The sequence below is a fragment of the Thalassophryne amazonica genome, chromosome 5 (assembly GCF_902500255.1).
Source record: "Thalassophryne amazonica chromosome 5, fThaAma1.1, whole genome shotgun sequence".
NCBI lineage: Eukaryota > Metazoa > Chordata > Actinopteri > Batrachoidiformes > Batrachoididae > Thalassophryne > Thalassophryne amazonica.
In genome coordinates, this window is record NC_047107.1 from 10,306,890 (window position 1) to 10,332,220 (window position 25,331).

At 44.7% G+C, this 25,331-nt stretch overlaps 1 protein-coding gene and 1 long non-coding RNA gene across 4 annotated transcripts in view; both read left to right on the plus strand.

Annotated features, from left to right (window-relative positions):
- LOC117510099 (citron Rho-interacting kinase) overlaps positions 1-25,331 on the plus strand; it is a 582,117-nt gene that overhangs the window by 291,211 nt on the left and 265,575 nt on the right. The gene's annotated exons all lie outside the window — the stretch shown is intronic.
- LOC117510103 lies at positions 922-23,607 on the plus strand. Its single transcript, XR_004560616.1, has 3 exons — positions 922-1,034; positions 14,736-14,740; positions 23,597-23,607. It is a non-coding gene; the product is annotated as an uncharacterized LOC117510103 (long non-coding RNA).

The following is a 25,331-nucleotide window of genomic DNA, read 5'->3' on the forward strand; positions in this document are numbered from 1 at the left end:
AGAACCAGCAAAGAAACACCTTTCTGTGTACCTGCTTAAGCGGCCGTTGTGTGTGTTGTTGTCTCACGTGGAGTTTGTGTGCTACAGATCACATCACATTTCCACAGCAATCTGCCTTTTTACCTCCGCCAAGGAGGTTATGTTTTCGGTCGAGTTTGTTTGTCTGCCTTTCAGTAGGATAACTCAAAAAGTTTTGAACGGATTTTGATGAGATTTTGTGGACTGGTTAGAAATGACAAGAGGAACAAGTGATTAAATTTTAGTGGTGATCCGGATCACGATTAGGATCCAGGAATTTTTTAAAGGATTCTTCACCATTGCGGGATAGGGGGAATTTTGACATTCTAGTTTCTAACTCCACAAAAACAAGGCAGAAAGGCTTGAAAAAAATTAAGGTGTAAGATAGTCAAATGTTCTATCAAACAACAAAGTTTAGTCATGATCGGATCCGGATTCCGGTGATCCAGAATATGCAAAAATATAGGGAAATAGAAAATGTGTCAGTGTGAGGTGACAAATGAAGCTAGAGATGCACAACTAACACCAAATTGTAGCTGTAAGTGTCATCAGTAAGGTGTCATCAGATTTGATGTAGCTTCAAATGTTATGGAGCTAGATCCAGAAGAAAACAGCCATTATCGAAAAATCATTTTTATACAATTTTTTCAACTAATAAAGACATAAAAGTGATTCCAAGTTCTAGTGGTATGTTTTCATGGTCAAGGATGTCAAATATAAAGGAAAGAAAAGTGTATGTATCATAGTTTTGGTTGTAACACTGAATTGTTGAATAGATCACTGTGCCAAGGAGGGAATCTCTTTAGGGTCAGTGACCCTATGGCCTTGGCGGAGGTTTGCACTCTCTGAGTGCTTCTAGTTTTTAACATATATTCTGGATTTTGAGGGGTTTGGCATCATATTTCCTCACTGTTCCTGCACACTGAGTGAGAGTGAGAGAGAGAGAGAGAGGACAAAAGGAGCTAAATATTAAATGCTTAATTTTTCACACTCTTCATTTTGGATTTATCTTGTGTGTTTCTCCATCAGCTAAATCTGCAGAAAAAATGACATCACTGGATAATTAACACCTTTCACTGAATTTATTATGGCTGAAAATCACCATATCACTCTATTTGCTCTTGCTTGCCTCTACTGGTGGTTGGTTCTCACTGCTGTATTGTATCACTTCCTGTTCCGGAGCACAGCGGTGTTTTTCTGTATCTGTTAGCTGTTTAATCTGCGCAGTTAGATTGATCTAGTTACCTAGATAACGATTTGTTTCCCAGTGTAATCTTTACGTGCCTTAACTAAAGCACTCCTTCTGCTGAATCACCTCTAAATTATTTACACATTATTCACTTTGCGTGTTTTTAGGAATCCGCTAGCTTAGCGTAGCTACTAGCTCTTAGCCGGTTTAGCATGGCGGCTTCTCCTGTCTCTCCCGCACTTTTCTGCTCTGGGTGTGAAATGTTTAGTTATTCCTCGGCCTCCTTTAGCAGTAATGGTACTTGTAATAAGTGTAGCTTATTCGTAGCTTTGGAGGCCAGGCTGGGTGAATTGGAGACTCGGCTCCGCACCGTGGAAAATTCTTTTTTTTTACATAATTTTTACATAATTATTGTATGGCCTGCCTTACAATATAAAGCGCCTTGGGGCAACTGTTTGTTGTGATTGGCGCTATATAAAAAAATTGATTGATTGATTGATTGAAAAACAAATGACAGCCAGGAAAAATACAATTTTTTTAAAACCCATTGCAAGGACTGCAAAAAAAGTCACATGACTGTTGTTCGCTTCAAAATAACGTACTCTTTGTCTTCTTTTGACTAGAGCTACACACTGAATTTTGTGAGTCAAACTCTGGATTATACATTTGATGGAAAAAAGGATCTTTATGTACCTACTTACATATTCAAATATTCCACATGAGGTGTTTTCATGCAGGTGCTGTCAGGCACGTGGGAGCAAAAAAACCCTGCACATGTGATCCAAAGTGAATGTGCATGTACAGAAATGAGGAAAAAGGATTCATTTAATATTTAGCTTGTTTTTTTCTTCCATGGTAACAGGTTTTTAGTTAGTTGGTGCTACACGTTGTCTTCAGTAATCGGAGCTCAGGTTACTTTGTCTGATGTGACACATGTTTTCAGTGACAGCTGAGCTGCTTGTCCACTTGTGCTGAACTGACACCAGAGCTTTCAGAAGCTCAGAATGAACCATCAGCCACAGTATACGAGGTCTATTAGAAAAGTATCCGACCTTATTATTTTTTTCAAAAACCATATGGATTTGAATCATGTGTGATTACATCAATCAATCAATTTTTTTATATAGCGCCAAATCACAACAAACAGTTGCCCCAAGGCGCTTTATATTGTAAGGCAAGGCCATACAATAATTATGTAAAACCCCAACGGTCAAAATGACCCCCTGTGAGCAAGCACTTGGCTACAGTGGGAAGGAAAAACTCCCTTTTAACAGGAAGAAACCTCCAGCAGAACCAGGCTCAGGGAGGGGCAGTCTTCTGCTGGGACTGGTTGGGGCTGAGGGAGAGAACCAGGAAAAAGACATGCTGTGGAGGGGAACAGAGATCGATCACTAATGATTAAATGCAGAGTGGTGCATACAGAGCAAAAAGAAGAAAGAAACAGTGCATCATGGGAACCCCCCAGCAGGTCTACGTCTATAGCAGCATAACTAAGGGATGGTTCAGGGTCACCTGATCCAGCCCTAACTATAAGCTTTAGCAAAAGGAAAGTTTTAAGCCTAATCTTAAAGTAGAGAGGGTGTCTGTCTCCCTGATCTGAATTGGGAGCTGGTTCCACAGGAGAGGAGCCTGAAAGCTGAAGGCTCTGCCTCCCATTCTACTCTTACAAACCCTAGGAACTACAAGTAAGCCTGCAGTCTGAGAGCGAAGCGCTCTATTGGGGTGATATGGTACTACGAGGTCCCTAAGATAAGATGGGACCTGATTATTCAAAACCTTATAAGTAAGAAGAAGAATTTTAAATTCTATTCTAGAATTAACAGGAAGCCAATGAAGAGAGGCCAATATGGGTGAGATATGCTCTCTCCTTCTAGTCCCCGTCAGTACTCTAGCTGCAGCATTTTGAATTAACGAAGGCTTTTTAGGGAACTTTTAGGACAACCTGATAATAATGAATTACAATAGTCCAGCCTAGAGGAAATAAATGCATGAATTAGTTTTTCAGCATCACTCTGAGACAAGACCTTTCTGATTTTAGAGATATTGCGTAAATGCAAAAAAGCAGTCCTACATATTTGTTTAATATGCGCTTTGAATGACATATCCTGATCAAAAATGACTCCAAGATTTCTCACAGTATTACTAGAGGTCAGGGTAATGCCATCCAGAGTAAGGATCTGGTTAGACACCATGTTTCTAAGATTTGTGGGGCCAAGTACAATAACTTCAGTTTTATCTGAGTTTAAAAGCAGGAAATTAGAGGTCATCCATGTCTTTATGTCTGTAAGACAATCCTGCAGTTTAGCTAATTGGTGTGTGTCCTCTGGCTTCATGGATAGATAAAGCTGGGTATCATCTGCGTAACAATGAAAATTTAAGCAATACCGTCTAATAATACTACCTAAGGGAAGCATGTATAAAGTGAATAAAATTGGTCCTAGCACAGAACCTTGTGGAACTCCATAATTAACTTTAGTCTGTGAAGAAGATTCCCCATTTACATGAACAAATTGTAATCTATTAGACAAATATGATTCAAACCACCGCAGCGCAGTGCCTTTAATGCCTATGGCATGCTCTAATCTCTGTAATAAAATTTTATGGTCAACAGTATCAAAAGCAGCACTGAGGTCTAACAGAACAAGCACAGAGATGAGTCCACTGTCCGAGGCCATAAGAAGATCATTTGTAACCTTCACTAATGCTGTTTCTGTACTATGATGAATTCTAAAACCTGACTGAAACTCTTCAAATAGACCATTCCTCTGCAGATGATCAGTTAGCTGTTTTACAACTACCCTTTCAAGAATTTTTGAGAGAAAAGGAAGGTTGGAGATTGGCCTATAATTAGCTAAGATAGCTGGGTCAAGTGATGGCTTTTTAAGTAATGGTTTAATTACTGCCACCTTAAAAGCCTGTGGTACATAGCCAACTAATAAAGATAGATTGATCATATTTAAGATCGAAGCATTAAATAATGGTAGGGCTTCCTTGAGCAGCCTGGTAGGAATGGGGTCTAATGAACATGTTGATGGTTTGGATGAAGTAACTAATGAAAATAACTCAGACAGAACAAACGGAGAGAAAGAGTCTAACCAAATACCGGCATCACTGAAAGCAGCCAAAGATAACGATACGTCTTTGGGATGGTTATGAGTAATTTTTTCTCTAATAGTTAAAATTTTGTTAGCAAAGAAAGTCATGAAGTCATTACTAGTTAAAGTTAATGGAATACTCAGCTCAATAGAGCTCTGACTCTTTGTCAGTCTGGCTACAGTGCTGAAAAGAAACCTGGGGTTGTTCTTATTTTCTTCAATTAGTGATGAGTAGAAAGATGTCCTAGCTTTACGGAGGGCTTTTTTATAGAGCAACAGACTCTTTTTCCAGGCTAAGTGAAGATCTTCTAAATTAGTGAGACGCCATTCCTCTCCAACTTACGGGTTATCTGCTTTAAGCTACGAGTTTGTGAGTTATACCACGGAGTCAGGCACTTCTGATTTAAAGCTCTCTTTTTCAGAGGAGCTACAGCATCCAAAGTTGTCTTCAATGAGGATGTAAAACTATTGACGAGATACTCTATCTCACTTACAGAGTTTAGGTAGCTACTCTGCACTGTGTTGGTATATGGCATTAGAGAACATAAAGAAGGAATCATATCCTTAAACCTAGTTACAGCGCTTTCTGAAAGACTTCTAGTGTAATGAAACTTATTCCCCACTGCTGGGTAGTCCATCAGAGTAAATGTAAATGTTATTAAGAAATGATCAGACAGAAGGGAGTTTTCAGGGAATACTGTTAAGTCTTCTATTTACATACCATAAGTCAGAACAAGATCTAAGATATGATTAAAGTGGTGGGTGGACTCATTTACTTTTTGAGCAAAGCCAATAGAGTCTAATAATAGATTAAATGCAGTGTTGAGGCTGTCATTCTCAGCATCTGTGTGGATGTTAAAATTGCCCACTATAATTATCTTATCTGAGCTAAGCACTAAGTCAGACAAAAGGTCTGAAAATTCACAGAGAAACTCACAGTAACGACCAGGTGGACGATAGATAATAACAAATAAAACTGTTTTTTGGGACTTCCAATTTGGATGGACAAGACTAAGAGTCAAGCTTTCAAATGAATTAAAGCTCTGTCTGGGTTTTTGATTAATTAATAAGCTGGAATGGAAGATTGCTGCTAATCCTCCACCTCGGCCCGTGCTACGAGCATTCTGGCAGTTAGTGTGACTCGGGGGTGTTGACTCATTTAAACTAACATATTCATCCTGCTGTAATCAGGTTTCTGTAAGGCAGAATAAATCAATATGTTGATCAATTATTATATCATTTACCAACAGGGACTTAGAAGAGAGAGACCTAATGTTTAATAGACCACATTTAACTGTTTTAGTCTGTGGTGCAGTTGAAGGTGCTATATTATTTTTTCTTTTTGAATTTTTATGCTTAAATAGATTTTTGCTGGTTATTGGTGGTCTGGGAGCAGACACCGTCTCTACGGGGATGGGGTAATGAGGGGATGGCAGGGGGAGAGAAGCTGCAGAGAGGTGTGTAAGACTGATTACATCAGACATGCTTGAACCCTCGTGGCATGCGAGAGTTTTTTCACGCCTGTCGGTTACGTCATTCGCCTGTGGGCAGTCTTTGAGTGAGGAGTCGCCCACCCTCTCGTCGATTTTTTTCATTGTTTAGGAATGGCTCAGAGACTGCTGCTTTGTTTGACCAAAATTTTTTCAAAAACTGTAAGGCACAACTGAGTGGCCACCATTCGATAAATTCAGCTGGTTTTCGGTAAAAATTTTAACGGCTGATGAGAGATTTTGGTCTGTAAGTGTCGCCGTAAGGATGGCCCACGGCGCCTGACAGCGATCTGCGCTCCGAGGCGGCGGCGTCTCGCTGTTTCAAGCTGAAAACTTCCACATTTCTGGCTCTGTGGACCCAAGACGTCGTGAGATAACAGAGAACTTTCAGAAGAATTCGGGATCAGGAGTTTATGCAGACATTCCACTGTTAAAGGAGATTTTGTAATGAAAGAACGTGCGGGCAGATTCGCATGTCGGGCCGGACCCGACCGCGGGGGGTCGCGACAGGAAAAATACCTCCATGGGAAACCTTAACGGACAAGTTGGAACATGCCCAGCTGTTAAACAATTTCTCAGATACTCACTTGTTGAAAGCCATCAAAAGCCGCCTGAATTTTACAAATGGTTTTCAACATGGAGGTGTTTTTCCTGTCGCGGCGCAGACAGATTTGCGTTGTCGTCACGGAACCGACTCGGCGAATTTGCCCGCACGTTCTTTCATTACAAAATCTCCTTTAACAGTGGAATGTCCGCATAAACTCCTCATGCCGACTTCTTCTGAAACTTCTCTGTTCTCTGACGACGTCCTGGGTGAACAGAGCCTTAAATTAGGATGTTTTCAGCTCGAAACAGCCAGACGGACACCACCTCCGACTGCGCCGCGCTGATCCGCTTTATGAGCTGTCCTTAAAGTGAAAGAAACTCCACAACCTCTCATCAGCCGTTAAACTTTTCACCGCAAACCAGCAGAATTTCTCGAATAGTGTCCACTCGGATATCCTTCACAGGTCCTGAAAAAATTTTGATAAAGCAATGCGCGCCGTCTCCAGCAGCGTCTCAGACAAAGGATTTCAGCCGAGAGGGCTGGACCAGTGCTCACTCAAAGCCTGCCCACAGGCGAATGACGTCACCGACACGTGAAAAAACTCATGCATGCGCACGAGGGTTCAAGCATGTCTGGTGTAATCGCACGTGATTCAAATCCATATAGTTTTTTTTTTTTTTTATAAAACTGCTGGTTAGTTTTCTAATAGACCTCGTAAAACAAATGTCTCTGCTTTGATTTGAACATGCACAAAACTTTCTGATGAATTCGGCAGACATTAGCTGACAAGGAACTCATTTTGCGCTTTGGAACAGCGCTTTATAAAATTTACTTAATTCATAAAAAATCACCGCACACAGACTGATCATTGAAATGATATTGCTCTTTTTTCTGAGTTCACGTCCAAATTCACATCATGTTACAGTGGGAAATTTGCTGTTGCCGCCAAATTTTCACGTCCATTGTGCCCCCATCAGGTTGTCATGGTAGTGCTCACCATACAGAGCACCCTCTGTGTGAAGTGTTTGTGCATGGCCTGTGCCGTATTTGAGCATCCTCCCTGCCTAGTGACTCCACGAATGTCAGTACAGCTTCATATTTCAGGGCAACCCTTGCGACCATAGTGGTTTGTGAGCAGAGACTGAGCAGGCCTTATATGATCCTGGTGGCAGCTGTGCGGCTCTTCGGTGACTTGTGGCATTTGACGTGATTTCATGATGAATGGACCATGTCCTTGTGTAAAGGAGTTTAATGTCCTGCTGTAATCAGTCCTTTATTTTAACCCGCCGTACCCTGTTCCTGGCAAGTGTCCTTCTTTCCTTTAGCTACTTTGCTGTTTTTATTATAGTTGATTGTGTAATGCCACCCTTTGCAGGCTTTGTACTTGTTTGACCCTCATGTTGCAAATTTTCAATTTATTTTTTCAATTTATTTTCATTTATATAGCGCCAAATCACAACAGAGTTGAATTTAATTGAATTTATTTATTTATCCAGCACACAGCTGAGCAACAACAAAGGCAATAACAAAACATAAAAGAAACAATGTACGAAAAACCCGTGTGGCCGAAAGGGTGAAGGCAGAAGCAAAGCTTATAAGCACCCTCCCCTTATACCATTAAAAATAAAGAATATATATACACACACATATATATATATATATATATATATATATATATACATCCACACCTACACATAAAGTCATAATAACTGTACAAGAACAGAAAGAGAAAGAAAAAAAGGTGAATAAACAATTTAACTTAATCACAAAATTTCAAAACACAACCAAACAAGTAAGAGTGAACAGTGACAAAATGGTAAACCTAATTCTTCAACCTATAATGAGTAAATATATCCTTTTTATAAAGCCTTTTAAAACCAACCAGTGTACCAAGTATTTTAATATTATCAGGACAATTATTCCAAATATTAACACCCCTGACAGAAACACAATGACATTTAACAGTAGTACGGATCTTCAATTTCTCAAATAATAATGTTCCTCTCAAACTGTAGCTGGTGTCTCTCATTTTAAACAGATTCTGGACATGTAGAGGCAAAAGCTTATTTTTAACTTCATACACAATCTATATTGTACTATAATCGACCAAGTCCCAGAATTTTAAAATTTGCAGACAAGCAAATAATGAATTTGTTGGCTCTTGATATGGTTTATTACTGATAATTCTTATGGCTTTCTTTTGCAACAGAAAAACTGGTTTACTATTAGTTCTGTATGTATTTCCCCAAACCTCAACACAATATGTCATATATGGAACAAGTAATGCATGATATAAAGTGGTCAGTGCATGTTGGGTGAGGAAGTCCGGGGCTTTGTGCAGAATTGCAATGGCTTTTGACATTTTAGTTTTAATATAGTTAATATGTGTTTTCCAGCTTAATCTATCATCAATATGAACACCAAGAAATTTTGTATTTGTTACAATTTCAATATCATGTAGTAATAGGTTTTTGCTTAAATTCCTGGACTTATTCCCAAATATGATAAACTGACTTTTAACAAAATGGAGCAATAATTTATTTAAATCAAACCATTTTTTAAATTTATGTAATTTGATCTCCATCTTGTCCAGGAGCTGTCCCAAATGATCCCCACAACAAAACACAGTCGTATCATCCGCAAATAAAATACAACTTACATACTTAGAAACCAAACATATATCATTAATATGCAAAAGGAAAAACAGTGGCCCAAGGACTGAACCCTGGGGCACCCCACAAGTAATCTTCAAAAACTCAGAATTTGTCCCACCAAAGTGGACACACTGATACCTACTGTTTAAGTAGCTCACTATCCAGTTATCAATCGATCAATCAATCAATCAACTTTTTTCTTATATAGCGCCAAATCACAACAAACAGTTGCCCCAAGGCGCTCCATATTGTAAGGCAAGGCCATACAATAATTATGAAAAACCCCAACGGTCAAAACGACCCCCTATGAGCAAGCACTTGGCAACAGTGGGAAGGGAAAACTCCCTTTTAACAGGAAGAAACCTCCAGCAGAACCAGGCTCAGGGAGGGGCAGTTTTCTGCTGAGACTGGTTGGGGCTGAGGGAAAAAACCAGGAAAAAGACATGCCGTGAAGGGGGGCAGAGATCGATCACTAATGATTAAATGCAGAGTGATGCATACGGAGCAAAAAGAGAAAGAAACAGTGCATCATGGGAACCCCCCCACAATCTACGTCTAAAGCAGCATAACCAAGGGATGGTCCAGGGTCACCCGATCCAGCCCTAACTATAAGCCTTAGCGAAAAGGAAAGTTTTAAGCCTAATCTTAAAAGTAGAGAGGGTATCTGTCTCCCTGATCTGAATTGGGAGCTGGTTCCACAGGAGAGGAGCCTGAAAGCTGAAGGCTCTGCCTCCCATTCTACTCTTACAAACCCTAGGAACTACAAGTAAGCCCGCAGTCTGAGAGCGAAGCGCTCTAATGGGGTAATATGGTACTACGAGGTCCCTGAGATAAGATGGGACCTGATTATTCAAAACCTTATAAGTAAGAAGAAGAATTTTAAATTCTATTCTAGAATTAACAGGAAGCCAATGAAGAGAGGCCAATATGGGTGAGATATGCTCTCTCCTTCTAGTCCCCGTCAGTACTCTAGCTGCAGCATTCTGAACCAACTGAAGGCTTTTTAGGGAACTTTTAGGACAACCTGATAATAATGAATTACAATAGTCCAGCCTAGAGGAAATAAATGCATGAATTACTTTTTCAGCATCACTCTGAGACAAGACCTTTCTGATTTTAGAGATATTGCGTAAATGCAAAAAGGCAGTCCTACATATTTGTTTAATATGCGCTTTGAATGACATATCCTGATCAAAAAGGACTCCAAGATTTCTCACAGTATTACTAGAGATCAGGGAAATGCCATCCAGAGTTTTATTTTTGTGCAAAAAAATAAAAAGGTCGGATACTTTTCTAACAGACCTCGTATATATCTGTCAATTTATCCACAAAAATATTTGTGTTTGATCCAGGAGCTCTGTAAATACAACTTATGATTCTGACATTCCACTGAGACACATTCCATAACATTATCAAAAGAAAAAGACATATTATTGACAATTTCACACTGATAACTAGAACTCACGTAAAGTGCCTCAAAGCGCTTCACACAGGTAAGGCCTAACCTTACCAAGCCCCAGAGCAACAGTGGTAAGGAAAAACTCCCTCTGAGGAAGAAACCTCAAGCAGACCAGACTCAAAGGGATGACCCTCTGCTTGGGCCATGCTACAAACATAAATTAGAGAACAATTCACAGAACAATTCACGGACAAAAATACAAAAAATGCTATTGGCACACAGGACAGGAGGATCGCCAACACGAATACAACTCCCATCTCTGGATGGAGCTGCACCTTAAACAGAGAAAAAACAGAATCAGGCATCAGAAAGACAAAAAAAATACTGTATAATTTGCCAGCATTAAACAACAAGACAAACAGAGAAATAATAAGGTGATCGCCGGCCACTAGCCCTAAATGTCATTAAAAGACCCAGAATTTAGGTAAAGTTGAGGCCGGAGCCTGCTCCAATTACTAGTAAATGAATTAAAAGAGTAAAAAGCTTAAAACAAAACTGTACCAGTATGCTAGCAATATGAAAGGTAAAATAAGTGCGTCTTAAGTCTAGACTTGAAAATCTCCACAGAATCTGACTGTTTTATTGACGCAGGGAGATCATTCCACAGAACAGGGGCATGATAAGAGAACGCTCTGTGACCCTGGGCCTGGTTCTGCTGGAGGTTTCTTCCTGTTAAAAGGGAGTTTTTCCTTCCCACTGTAGCCAAGTGCTTGCTCACAGGGGGTCGTTTTGACCGTTGGGGTTTTACATAATTATTGTATGGCCTTGCCTTACAATATAAAGCGCCTTGGGGCAACTGTTTGTTGTGATTTGGCGCTATATAAAAAAAATTGATTGATTGATTGATTGTGACCCGCAGACTTCTTATTCACCTTAGGGACACAAAGTAGTCCTGCACCCTGAGAATGTAAAGCCCGGGCCGGTACGTAAGGTTTAATTAGGTCAGCTAGGTAGGGAGGTGCCACTCCATGAATAATTTTATAGGTTAGTAGCAGAACCTTAAAATCTGATCTCACTGGGACAGGAAGCCAGTGAAGGGATGCCAAAATGGGTGTAATGTGGTTGTACTTTCTGCTTCTTGTCAAAATTTTGGCTGCAGAATTTTGAATTGGAGACCCCTAATGCTAGACTGCAGTAAACCAGAAAATAGAACATTGCAGTAGTCTAATCTAGAAGAGATAAATGCATGGATCAGGGTCTCAGCATCAGCCATAGACAGGATGGGACGAATCTTCTCTATATTTCGCAGGCGGAAGAAAGCAGTCCTAGTAATATTTCTAATGTGGAGGCCAAAGGACCACGAAGGATCAAAAATTACCCCAAGGTTCCTCATTTTGTCAGTGTGATGTATGACACACGAGCCGAGGCTGAGCATTAACTGGTCAAATTGATGCCGATGTCTCACTGGACCAAGAACCATCATTTCAGTCTTATCAGAGTTTAAAAGTAGGAAGTTTCTAGACATCCAGCTTCTCACTGCTGCAAGGCAATCTTCTAAGGATTTCAAATTCTATGGATTTTGGTGCAACTGTGTGTTCTAGCATCCTGAGCACATGTCCAAATGCAGACCACCAGTACTGAGCAACTTTTGTTGAGAGAGGGATGGTACTACACAGCTTGTATGGAGTCGTAGTTGAAATCATGCTGTTACCACTGGTCTCTTGTGACTGTGTGTAGATGTTTTCGGTGACATCCATCGAGCTTATCCTCTGTTGTCTCTGAGACTGCCCAGCTGTTGCATTTGTAGAGCATTATTGATATGCAGGTTGCATTGCATAGTTGCATTTTTTTGTTGTTGTTGTTAATGGAATTTTGATCTATGGATCTTTATTTTCCAGAAAATTTGAAATGTGTTATTGCCCATGATGCAATGTGTTTCTGTATCAGAGGAGGCATCCAAGAATTGTCCTTCTTGTCCAGTCCTCTTCTCTCCTTAGAGGTTTGTCATTCTCTCCCTTCTCCAGTGTTTTGGCCAGGTAGACATGGGTAAATTCTGTCTTGGAGTCGTTCATGAATAAATATGAATCTTTCAAATTTTTGGCAACCATTGGTAGGAGGTTTTCTTCTGTGTCTTTCTCCTTGTTGATGAAATCCAGCTTTTCTGCATACTCCATTTCCAGTGGTGTACCTAAAGAGGAAATTGGAGGGTTAAGTCTTGTAGTGTATGACAGTGTGATATGTAGATGCAGAAGTGAGGTAACAAATGGGGAAAGGCTGTCTCCTTGTGGGAAGCCAATTGTTTCAAAGTCAGTTGTGTAGGTTGATTTAATGCAGAACTTTAACTTGGTTCTTGCCAACAGTATTCTCACAAGTCACAGTTCATCTTCACTGCACCCTGCCTCATCTAGCACTTCAGGAATTTTTGACCTTTTGGTTGTGTCAAAGGCCCAGGACATGTGTCTGCAACTTTGTAGAAATCTCAGTGTTTGGACATGACCACAGAAAGTACCATGGATCCTGAGCCTACAAAATGTCTGCCCAGCTGGGACATATTTTAAATCCACTTTGATCTTCACATGCATACTTGATGATGGATGTACTGACTGGGGCTATTATGTCACTTCCATATTTGAATAGGTCTTTACTGGCTCCATCAGAGCATATTGAGTACCCATTTTTCAGGGTTTTTATACTCTTCTTGATTTATCTTCTTTAATGGGGTCTTCTAGGGTCTGGGGTCACTTCAAAATGGGTCTAGTTGTTCTCTTTCTGGTTGCATGAACTGTTTTTGAACGATTCTGTGGTGACAGTGCCCTTTCCTTATCTGTTACAATGAAGTGGCCTTCAGAATTGCATACAGAGAGATGGAGCCTCGGACTTTGAGCGCACACACTGCCTTGAATGTCTTGCATCATTCATCTGTGAAGATCTCATCTGCCAAAGTGTCTGCTCTCATAATCTTGAGTGCTTTCAGATGTTTGTTTATATTACACAGAATATTGTTAGAATTTTTTTTCGCAGGGTATTTTTGTTTTTATTTTGGCTCCTTTGGTAAATGTGCAGTCTTAGGTCTTTTAGTTAACACTAATGGATGGATCTTATGTGTGTTGTTTAGGCTTGTTGCTTTTCAGCACTCCTAAAGCACTGGCAGCTGATGTTTCCACACACTTTAGTATGGTGGCCAAGGCTTTATTTGGAATATTGTCATAGTCTGTTGTTCAGTTGATTCTGTTGGCTTTCTTTTTCTTCAGCCTGGATAGTGGGGTCATTTGTATGCCTTACAAGGTGTTGTGAAAGTGTAGTGACATGGACCCACAACAGGGGGCGTAAATGAACGGACAATGAAAGAGTCAAATATGAACACTTTACTGTTGTGAATGAGCACAACACAGAGGAATGTGAAATTTACAGACAGTCAATCACAAGGGTGACGTGTGGGCAGGCTCGAGGATAGAAGACGTCTGTCCTGAGATGAACCGGAACCACACGATTTCCTCCGCCACCGAACCCGGAGAATACTGGAGCCGCCAAGTCCCGAGTCCCCAGGTGGCCACCGTCTTCAACGGTCGGATCTGGTACTGCTGGCAGGGAGCAGAGACAATAAGATATGGGTGTGTGCACACCCAGTAGCAACAATGGTGGAGAGTCCACCTCCACCTCTCACACACACTCGTGCAGCTCCTGTCTCAAACACTTATCTGGTAGGGGTGTGAAGCGACTCCGTCGCTGGTCACACCGAACACCGGTCTCACAGACAAGGAACACCACAGGAAAACGGCTGCAAATAAGAGTTCAGACTGACACACAGTTTACTTTGAAGGCTGAGAATACTACCTGAACGGTTCGACGATATCTCGGCAATGAGGTGGAGATGACGTCCGGGTTTTATGGAGTGAGATGATGAAGCATGAATGAGTGACAGCTGTCAGGAGATAATGAGTGACAGCTGTCACCCCTGGCTGTGTCCGTGGCGGCAGCGCCCTCTCGTGCCTTAAGCCCGCACTTCTGGCAGGGCGCCCTCTGGTGGTGGGCCAGCAGTACCTCCTCTTCTGGCGGCCCACACAACACAAGGTCCAACCTGATCTTTCCTTTCTATTTGTTGTGCTTCTTGTGAACCAGGCATGTGTTTTCCATTCAGATGTGTGTAACCACTGATTTATGGTGTGAGTTAAAATCTGTGCCATTTGCTTTTCAACAGCAAGAACTCTGGTTGAAGATGGCAACTGTGTTTTTAGAACATGGTGTTGCTTTGGTGTCATTGTGTCTGACTCAAGTTGTACAGTGGAGGAAAGAGTGCTTGAAAGCTATGTTTGTGCCAAACAGATCATTGGCACTGTTGAAAGATGCAGTGATGAAAGATGGCAGTGCTTCACCATTGTTCTTTCTTTTGTCCATTCCATATGATCCCATATGGTTGTATGCAAAAGTTTGGGCACCCCTGATAATTTTCATGATTTTCTTTATAAATCATTTTTTGTCTGGATCAGAAATTTCAGCTAAATATATCATATAGCAGATAAACACTGATATTTGAGAAGTGAAATGAAGTTTCTAGTATTTACAGAAAGTGTGCAATAATTATTAAAACAACATTAGGCAGGTGCATAAATTTGGGCACGTGTTGTGAAAGTGTAGGAGCACGGACCCACAACAGGGGGCGCAAATGAACGGACAATGGAGTAAGTCAAAATAACAACGCTTTACTGTTGTGAATGTGCACAACGAATACAACCAATCACGGAAATGGACAACAGTCAATTCACAAAAGTGTCGTGTGGGCAGGCTCGAAGATAGGAGACGCCTCTCCAAGGTAAGACCGGAACCACACGGCTTCCTCCGCCACAGGACCCCGGGAATACTGGAGCCGCCAAGTCCCGAACTCCCAGGTGACCACTGCCGCCGCGTGTCGGACCTGGTACTGCTGGCGAGGAACAAAGAACAGTTAAATGGGGGCGCGTTTGCACCCAGCAGGGAAGTTACCTCCACCTCTCGTTGGAACAGTAATCCACAAACTAAGCACAAATCCAAAAGGATACACTCCGTCAGCTTTGATACGTTACCTCTCAGGTAGAAACGATATCTCGGCAATGAGGTGGAGATGCCGTCCTGCTGATATACCCCACTGATGATTGCTGTCAGCTGTCTCAGGTGATGGGTGACAGCTGTCACCTTGGCTGCTCCCGTGAGGCGGCGGCGCCCTCTGGTGCCTGGAGCCCGCACTCCAGGCAGGGCGCCCTCTGGTGGTGGTGGGCCAACAGTACCTCCTCTTCAGCGGCCCACACAACAGGACCCCCCCCTCAACGGGCGCCGACCGGGCTTGTCCGGGTGGCGACGGTAGAAGTCGGCCAGGAGGGCCGGGTCCAGGATGAAGCTCTTCTTCACCCAGGAGCGTTCTTCGGGACCGTACCCCTCCCAGTCCACCAGATATTGAAAGCCCCGGCCCATCCGTCGGACGTCCAACAACCGGCGCACTGTCCAAGCCGGCTTGCCATCGATGATCCGGGCAGGAGGTGGTGCCGGACCGGGTGTACAGAGGGGCGAGGTGTGATGGGGCTTGATCTTTGACACATGAAATACTGGATGGATCCGCAGTGAGGCTGGAAGCCGAAGCCTCAGTGCGGCGGGATTGATGACCTTGAGAATCTTAAACGGACCTATGTATCTGTCTTGCAGTTTTGGGGAGGCCACTTGCAGTGGAATGTCCTTGGTGGACAACCACACTTCCTGCCCGGGGCGATACGTAGGGGCCGGGGTCCGCCGCCGGTCTGCATGGGTCTTCGCCCTCATCCGGGCCTTCAACAAAGCAGAACGGGCGGCACGCCACACCCGACGGCACTTCCGCAGGTGGGCCTGGACCGAGGGCACACCGACCTCTCCCTCAACCACCGGGAATAATGGGGGCTGATACCCCAAACACACCTCAAAGGGGGAGAGGCCAGTGGCTGATGACACTTGACTGTTGTGGGCGTACTCGATCCAGGCCAGATGAGTACTCCAGGCCGCCGGGTGCGCGGCTGTCACACAACGTAGTGTTTGCTCCATTTCTTGATTGGCCCGCTCTGCTTGCCCGTTGGTCTGGGGGTGATACCCGGATGAGAGACTGACCGTGGCCCCCAGTTCCCGGCAAAAGCTCCTCCAGACGTGCGAGGAGAACTGGGGACCGCCATCGGAGACGATTTCTGATTGTATCCCATGGAGGCGGACGACGTGGTGGACCAGGAGGTCCGCTGTCTCCTGGGCCGTTGGGAGCTTCGGGAGGGCCACGAAGTGGGCCGCCTTGGAGAATCGGTCCACTATCGTGAGGATGACGGTGTTTCCCTGGGACGGCGGGAGGCCCGTGACAAAATCCAGGCCGATGTGGGACCAGGGGCGATGAGGCACGGGCAGCGGCTGTAGCAGTCCCGGAGCCTTGCGATGGTCGGCCTTGCCCCTGGCGCAGGTGGTACAGGCCTGGATATAGTCCCGGACGTCGGCCTCCAGGGACGCCCACCAGAAGCGCTGCCGGACAACTGCCACGGTTCTTCGCACCCCTGGATGACAGGAGAGCTTAGAGCCGTGACAGAAGTCCAGGACTGCAGCCCTTGCTTCTGGTGGGATGTAAAGTCTGTTCTTTGGTCCAGTCCCGGGGTCCGGGCTTCGTGCCACTGCCTCCCGGACGGTTCTCTCTACGTCCCAGGTGAGGGTGGCCACGATAGTGGACTCCGGGATGATGGGTTCCGGTGGATCCGACAACTCCGTTTTGACCTCGTCTTCGTGTACCCGGGACAAGGCATCCGATTTCTGGTTCTTGGTCCCGGGCCGGTAGGTGATGCGGAAGTCAAAACGGCCAAAGAACAGTGACCAGCGGGCTTGCCTGGGATTCAGCCGCTTGGCGGTCCTGATATATTCCAGGTTCCGGTGGTCAGTGAAAACCGTGAATGGCACGGACGTTCCCTCCAACAGGTGTCTCCACTCTTCAAGAGCCTCTTTCACCGCAAGGAGTTCTCGGTTGCCGACGTCATAGTTCCGTTCAGCCGGGGTCAACCTGCGGGAAAAATAGGCACACGGATGAAGGACCTTATCGGTCTTCCCACTCTGGGACAGCACAGCTCCTATCCCTGAGTCCGAGGCGTCCACTTCAACCACTAACTGGCGAATAGGATCGGGCTGCACCAGAACGGGTGCAGACGAGAAGCGCCGTTTCAACTCCTTGAACGCGGCATCGCAACGATCCGACCAGGTGAAGGGGACTTTTGGTGAGGTCAGGGCTGTCAGGGGGCTAACAACCTGACTGTAGCCCTTAATGAACCTCCTGTAGAAAGTCGCAAAGCCGAGGAACTGTTGCAGCTTCCTACGGCTTGTGGGTTGGGGCCAGTCTCTCACCGCCGCAACTTTGGCCGGATCAAGAGCGACGGAGTTGGGGGAGATGATGAACCCCAGGAAGGACAAAGAGGTGCGGTGAAACTCACACTTCTCACCCTTAACAAACAGCCGGTTCTCCAATAACCGCTGCAGGACCTGATGTACATGTCGGACATGGGTCTCAGGATCCGGAGAAAAGATGAGTATATCGTCTAGATATACGAAGACGAATCGGTGCAGGCAGTCCCGCAAGACATCATTAACTAATGCTTGGAACGTCGCGGGAGCGTTGGTAAGACCGAACGGCATGACCAGGTACTCAAAATGACCTAACGGGGTGTTAAATGCCGTCTTCCACTCGTCTCCCTTCCGGATCCGAACCAGGTGATACGCATTCCTAAGATCAAGCTTGGTGAATATCTTGACTCCATGCAGGGGCGTGAACACTGAATCCAACAAGGGTAAGGGGTATCGGTTACGAACCGTGATTTCGTTCAGCCCCCTGAAATCGATGCATGGACGTAATCCGCCATCCTTTTTCCCCACAAAAAAGAAACCCGCACCCATCGGGGAGGTGGAATTCCGGATCAACCCGGCAGCCAAAGAGTCCCGGATGTAGGTCTCCATTGATTCGCGTTCAGGTCGTGAGAGGTTGTACAGCCTACTGGACGGGAACTCAACGCCTGGAACCAAATCAATGGCACAATCATACGGGCGGTGCGGGGGAAGGGTGAGCGCCAGATCCTTGCTAAACACCTCTGCAAGGTCATGGTACTGCACCGGCACCGTCCCTAGATTGGGCGGGACTCTGACCTCCTCCCTGGCCTGGGAACCGGGAGGAACCGAGGAACCTAAACATACCCGATGGCAGGTTTCGCTCCACTGAACCACTACCCCGGACGGCCATCGATCCGGGGATTGTGTTTCAACATCCAGGGGAAACCTAAAATCACACGGGAGGTGGCCGGAGTCACGAAAAACTCGATCTCCTCCCGGTGATTCCCCGACACCACCAGAGTTACTGGTGGTGTCTTGTGAGTGATTGGAGGGAGTAGGGAGCCATCTAGCGCCCGTACCTGCACAGGCGAGGTAAGCACCACCAGAGGGAACCCTATCTCCCTGGCCCATTGGCTGTCTAGCAAATTCCCTTCTGAGCCCGTGTCCACCAGTGCTGGGGCCTCAGGGTTAAATCCTCATAAAGGATTGTAACTGGGAGTCGTGTGGCGATGTGGGTGTGTCCCACGTGAATGTCTCGGCCCACCCCTAGCCCAGTTTCTAGGGGCGGGCGTTGGTGTTTAACCGCTCGGGGCAGTCTCTTAATTGATGCTCAATCGAGCCACAAACAAAACACGCCCCGCGGGCCAGCCTCCTTTGTGTACCCGGTGCCCTAAATGTTGCCCTACTCGTGTCCATAGCTTCGTCAGCAGGGGGGGCTGTAACCGCACGGAGCGCAGGGGCCGTGGAGCGTGGGGAGGGCGGAAACGCGGGTCGGAACCGGAAGGGAGAGGGACGACGCGTGCCTGGCCATGCCCTTCGTCTCGTTCCCGACGGCGCTCATCTAACCGATTGTCTAATCGTATGACAAGATCGATGAGCCCATCTAAATCCCGCGGTTCGTCCTTAGCCACCAGGTGCTCCTTGAGGACCAACGACAGTCCGTTTACGAAGGCGGTGCGGAGGGCAGTGCTATTCCAGCCGGACCTCGCAGCCGCGATGCGGAAGTTGACTGCATAGGCAGCTGCGCTCCGGCGCCCCTGTCTCATTGACAGCAGCACGGCTGAAGCGGTCTCTCCTCTATTAGGGTGATCGAACACTGTTCTGAGCTCCCTCACAAACCCATCATATGTCAGAAGGAGCCGTGAACTTTGCTCCCAGAGCGCTGTAGCCCAAGCGCGTGCCTCACCACGAAGCAGATTTATCACATAAGCTACTTTGCTAGCGTCGGTCGCGTACATGACGGGACGCTGTGCGAAGACGAGCGAACACTGCATAAGAAAATCTGCGCATGTCTCCACACAGCCTCCGTACGGCTCTGGGGGGCTTATGTATGCTTCAGGGGAAGGTGGGAGGGGTCGTTGGACAACCAGTGGAACGTCGCTGTTACGCACAGGGTCGACGGGAGGGAGAGCCGCAGCGGCGCCCGGCCCTGCGCGGCGAGAGCCTCCACCCTGCGGTTCAGGAGGACGTTCTGCTCGGTCATCAAATCCAACCGAGTCGTGAAAGCGGTGAGGATCCGCTGCAACTCACCGATTACCCCTCCTGCGGACGCCTGTGCGCCCTGTTCTTCCATTGGCCGTTCAACAGCCGGTTGACGCCCCTCGGGATCCATGACGCTGGCCGAGATATCCTGTTGTGAAAGTGTAGGAGCATGGACCCACAACAGGGGGCGCAAATGAACGGACAATGGAGTAAGTCAAAATAACAACGCTTTACTGTTGTGAATGTGCACAACAAATACAACCAATCACGGAAATGGACAACAGTCAATTCACAAAAGTGTCGTGTGGGCAGGCTCGAAGATAGGAGACGCCTCTCCAAGGTAAGACCGGAACCACACGGCTTCCTCCGCCACAGGACCCCGGGTGTTTTGAAACACAAGGTTCGGTCAGATCGGCACACAGAAATGATCACACAGACTGCATTTTGCTAGAATAAAAAGGCGTATATTTATTCCCCACAAAAGCAGTTACATCAAACACAAGTGGTTGCAGCGCATTTTTCTCTTACCGTGACGCCTTTAAGGTGGAGAGCCAACACCTTCAGCAGAGTGCGCCTGTCAACCGGCTGGGCGTTCGTACGTTAACCCGCAGCAGACTCTGTTGAAGCATGGTTCTACTCCCTCTTTTCTAGTGTGTCCGCGAAGGGAGGGTGAGTGGCCAACTCAACCTCCCTGGCGCACATAATTTCTTTAATCAACAGGCATCTGAAAGTTATTTTCTCTATAATAAAAGCAGTTCTTCACTCCCAGTTCAGAATGATCCCAGCATGCTTCACTCCCAGTCGTTAGTGGCTACAAAAACAAAGTCGTGCTATCAGTGTAATAATAACAAGTACATCCAGCTCTTCGCTCCCAGTTCAGACTGACCCCAGAGTGCTAAAACAAAATTAAACAACAAATACATTCTCAGGGTTACGTTAAGACAGGTGCAAAACAGCACAATAACATTTATTATACATTCCACTCTTGGTGTTTTGCACCAGTCAATTTATGTAACCAGCAACAGATTCAGGTAAGGCTGGGCTCCAGCCTATTCCAACGATTATGTCCTGCCATAGCATTTCCCACATTTCTTCTAGTGATTCACAAACAAAATTTTGAGTAATATAGTCGTGATTATACCTGTCCCAAACAATATACTCATATACAAAACCCGATGTTGTGGGGTCTAATGTAACATTATATTGGTTTACTCCAAAAGGATCATGAATTAACAGTGTCAGTTTCATCGCATTCGTTGAAATATTACCCATTCCACCTCTCGCCTTAAACGTATAACATAGATACATGTAAAAGTGTTACAAAAAGTCATCACACATATTGCTATAATTAATAGTATCAAAGGTGGCACTAAGGTACTCCTGGCAGTGACAGACATCCCTGAAAAGATATCCCACCAATGATGTGCTGATGCTTGCTGTACTAATTTTGCCACATGTTTTACCCGGTCACTAGCTATCAATGTAGACACCATGAGACTGGAGATGTTGGACGTATGTGACTCTATTAATTGCTGAATTTCCGTAGATTGTTCCAATGCGCATTTGAAACGCTCCAGGGAAAGACTCCATGGGGAATGCAATACATCCCATTGTACCGAAGTCAGCCGACTTGATACAGAATAATTAGTCAAACGATACGTCCGGTCTCCCCAATGCCATAAGTGCACATTGTTCAGGCAGCCAGTAAACGGAACCGAAGGTACTTGTGAATTATTTTTCATTGTTGCAACACACAGAGCATGTGGGCCGATCTGCCACAACATTTCTCTTGGTGTTTCCCTAGTCCAGTCACAAAGTACAACCTCTGAGTCGGTTAGACATGGATTGGCATATCCCGTTTGCAGCACACAGGCCATACCTTTATCTGTTTTGTCACACATTTTGGTATCAAAAGTCATATTAGTTTTTGGTTCTAACCACTCTCCATCCATATGCAAGAACCAATAACCATTAGCCGTTATCACAGGTAACACTTGATATTTACAAACAACCTTTGGTTGTGTCACATTGTACTGGGTCCAATACCCAGTACATACTGTTTCATTACATTGTGTATATGCTGGATGTAGCTTTAACCATAAGGTGTTGCTAATGTTCCAAATCCTTCTCCAATCATGATAGTTCCCTGTAGTAACTATTCGCTGAAATCTTTCCCTTTGAGCCTCTGCATGAATGGTTTGTAATGTACATGCTGTCCAATTTCCCATATGCGAAATATTTTTAAATGCATCATAAGTTTCATTCCATAATTTCAATTGCCATTGAAAACTTTTTTGCCATAAATTAGCATTTTGTAATTGCCCCACCAATGCGGTTGGTAACCACTCTCCAACCTGATGGAGCGCTTGAGACGAATATTGTCCAGTATTAGATAGCATTGTTCTAGTTACCTCATTATCTACTGTATTCGACACCCCCAGGACAGTTCCTGTTCCTCCTAATAGAGTGTCATACCACGCCCTTCGACGTCTTCTGCAAATTGGAATTTTTGGAAAGGTAACTTGCCAATATACCTTCGTTTTTATTGTGGCCTGTGCCAAATAAGTACAAGTATCAATCAAAGGTGCAACCTGGGTTTGTGTTGCCTTAGCCTCTGTTGGTAGTACCCACAGCATGTACAGGAATGATCTCCTCCCTTTAATTTCAGTACTATTACTGAGCATTACTTTACTCCACGGTTTAATAGTCCAGGTGGTTCCATTGACATTACTACACGATTTACTTGTCATATTAAACACACACATGTTCACTCTAGCATTAAGAGTGACATTACATCCCATAGTAAATACTGGTATATGGTGTCTGGCAAAACAGTTCACACATCGCCATAGTTTGCAATTACTGGTGCAGGTGTAATCATCTTGCGTTCTGTTGTTGGCGGAGTTCTTCCATCCTGTTTGGAACAGTGGTATCTCTTCAAGTTCGTTTCCTTCCATCATCCCCAGCAGCTGGAGACCATGGCACCACCTACAAGGAGGAGTATGACCCAGCAGCCGACACCTCCAATCCCGGGGCTTCCACTGGTTGCCATAGCGACGCCCGCCTCTTGTGGTCCTCGATCGCCCGATCAGCAACTCCCAGCAGGGCATCAATCCGAGCCTAGACAACACAAGTGTAACTACGGGTAGAATGACAACGATTAGTCTTCTCTTACATAACACTTTGATACAGGCACATTTATCCATTTTTCTTCACCCTGATAGAGTATACTAACAGTTGCATCATTCCCTTGAGCTATAATTTCTGCCGCCTTAGGCGGTCCGTTAGGTTGTTTCACCCAAACTTTGGCACCTGCTTGATCTGAGGAACCAAAACCTTGTGTTCCTCGTGTAGTTATTACTACGGGTTTTGGTATCTCCTGTACCAACCCCATTTCACAGGGTTTAATTATTAGCAATTTTGTCCCCTTTGTTCAATATCAGGGGTTGTTCTCCAAATAATCGACAAACCACTCCAATCTCACCTTGATAATCTGCATCTATCACTCCGGCCTGAATAGTCAGCCCTTTAAGTGATAGACCACTGCGTGGCAGGATGTGCCCATATGTGCCCTTCGGACACTGTAGGCCTAGCCCTGTTTTTACCACTTGAATTTGATCAGGTACCAATGTGACAGTAGTCAATGTTCCTGCTGAGCCTGGAGTTGCTCTGACAGGTAGTTCCGCTTGTGGATCAATTTTCCACATTTTGATGCTTTCTGTAGTATGCTCTATCATTTCTCCTGAAATCATTCTTATCAAGGGTGTGGATCCCGACCCTAAAGGTCGATTGTTCAGCTGATCCACAGCAGTAGTCAAGTCCTGTTTCCAATGTCGCATAGTGCGATCTTTTGACAGCTTCCGTAGGGTCTCTTTAAGAAGCCCGTTCATTCGCTCTATTAACCCCGCCGCTTGCGGGTAATAGGGAATATGATAAATCCATTCAACATGATGTTCTTGGGCCCACTCTTTCACTTTATTTCCTGTAAAATGAGTACTGGCAAACCATAATACTGCTGTATTATTTTCAAACACTTAAGTGTGGCCATTTGATTTGCAAATTTACATGGATGCACTACCAAGACCCCAGAAAATGTATCTACAGCAGTGCATGCATGTCTACATCCCTTAGACATGGGCAGTGGTCCAATAAAATCTAACTGCCAAATTTGACCAGGACTTTTTCCACGATTTAACTGCCCATGCAAATGTTGAAGAACACCCTTCCGGTGGTGTTGACATTGTTCACACTCAGTGATTGCTGTTTTCACATCATCCAATTTTAGATCAATACCTCGATCTCTGGCCCATTTTAGGGTACCTTGAACCCCCCAATGTCCTGCTTTGACATGAGCCCATCTAGCCAATCCTGGGCTGGATTGTCTTAATTCAATCATTACTTTTACTAATTGATCTGCAGCTTTATTATATAAAGCTTCTGAGTCTTGTCCATTAGTGTGTGCATCTACATGCATCACAGTAATAGGAATTGTTTTAGCCTTTTCCCAAATGTCTTCCCACAATTCTCTTCCCAAACTTCTTTAGAATGTATTTTCCAATTAGTGGCATGCCATGTAGGCATCCAGGTAAGTAGTCCTTGGGTCACTGACCATGAGTCTGTATAAATATGGAGGCCCTGTGGTCCTCCCTGCATGACCACCATATGCACGGCCTTCAACTCCGCCCACTGACTGCTTTTTCCTTCTCCTAATTCTTCCAGAGACTGACCTAATTGTGGATTAAAAGCTCCTGCTTTCCATCGCCTTTTTCCTGCTTGATATTGACAGGAACCATCAGTAAACATGCTCGACTTTTCTCATCATCTGACAAATCATCCCACCTTTTTCCTGCTTTAACAGGAAATTCCTCCAATGGTTGAACTTCAAAAGGTTCCTCATCTTCCTCAGGAGCATCAGCTACTTGTTCATGCAGCAATGACACCCCTTTTTCACCTGGTTTTACACGCTCTGACACATACCATTTCCATTTTATTACACTAGCCTCCTGAGCTGTCCCTATTCGGTGAGTGGTGGGATTACTCATCACCCATGAGAGAATAGGTATCTGTGTCCTCATCATTACTTCATGTCCCACCGTTTGTGATTCAGTTTCAATCAACGCCCAATAGCATGCTAAAAGCTGTTTTTCAAAAGGTGTATAACGCATACCTGCGTCCGGGAGTTTTCTCGACCAGAATCCTAAAGGTTTTCGTATCCTGTTTTGTTTTTGCCATAAGCTCCAATTAGCATAATCATTTAGAGCAGACACTTGAAGTTCTACTGGTCCTGATTGCATTTTCCCTAAAGACACAGCTTGTTGTATGGCTTCTTTTGCCATATCAAATGAGCATTGTTGTTCCTCTCCCCATACAAACTCTTCTTTCTTTCTAGTGCATCGATA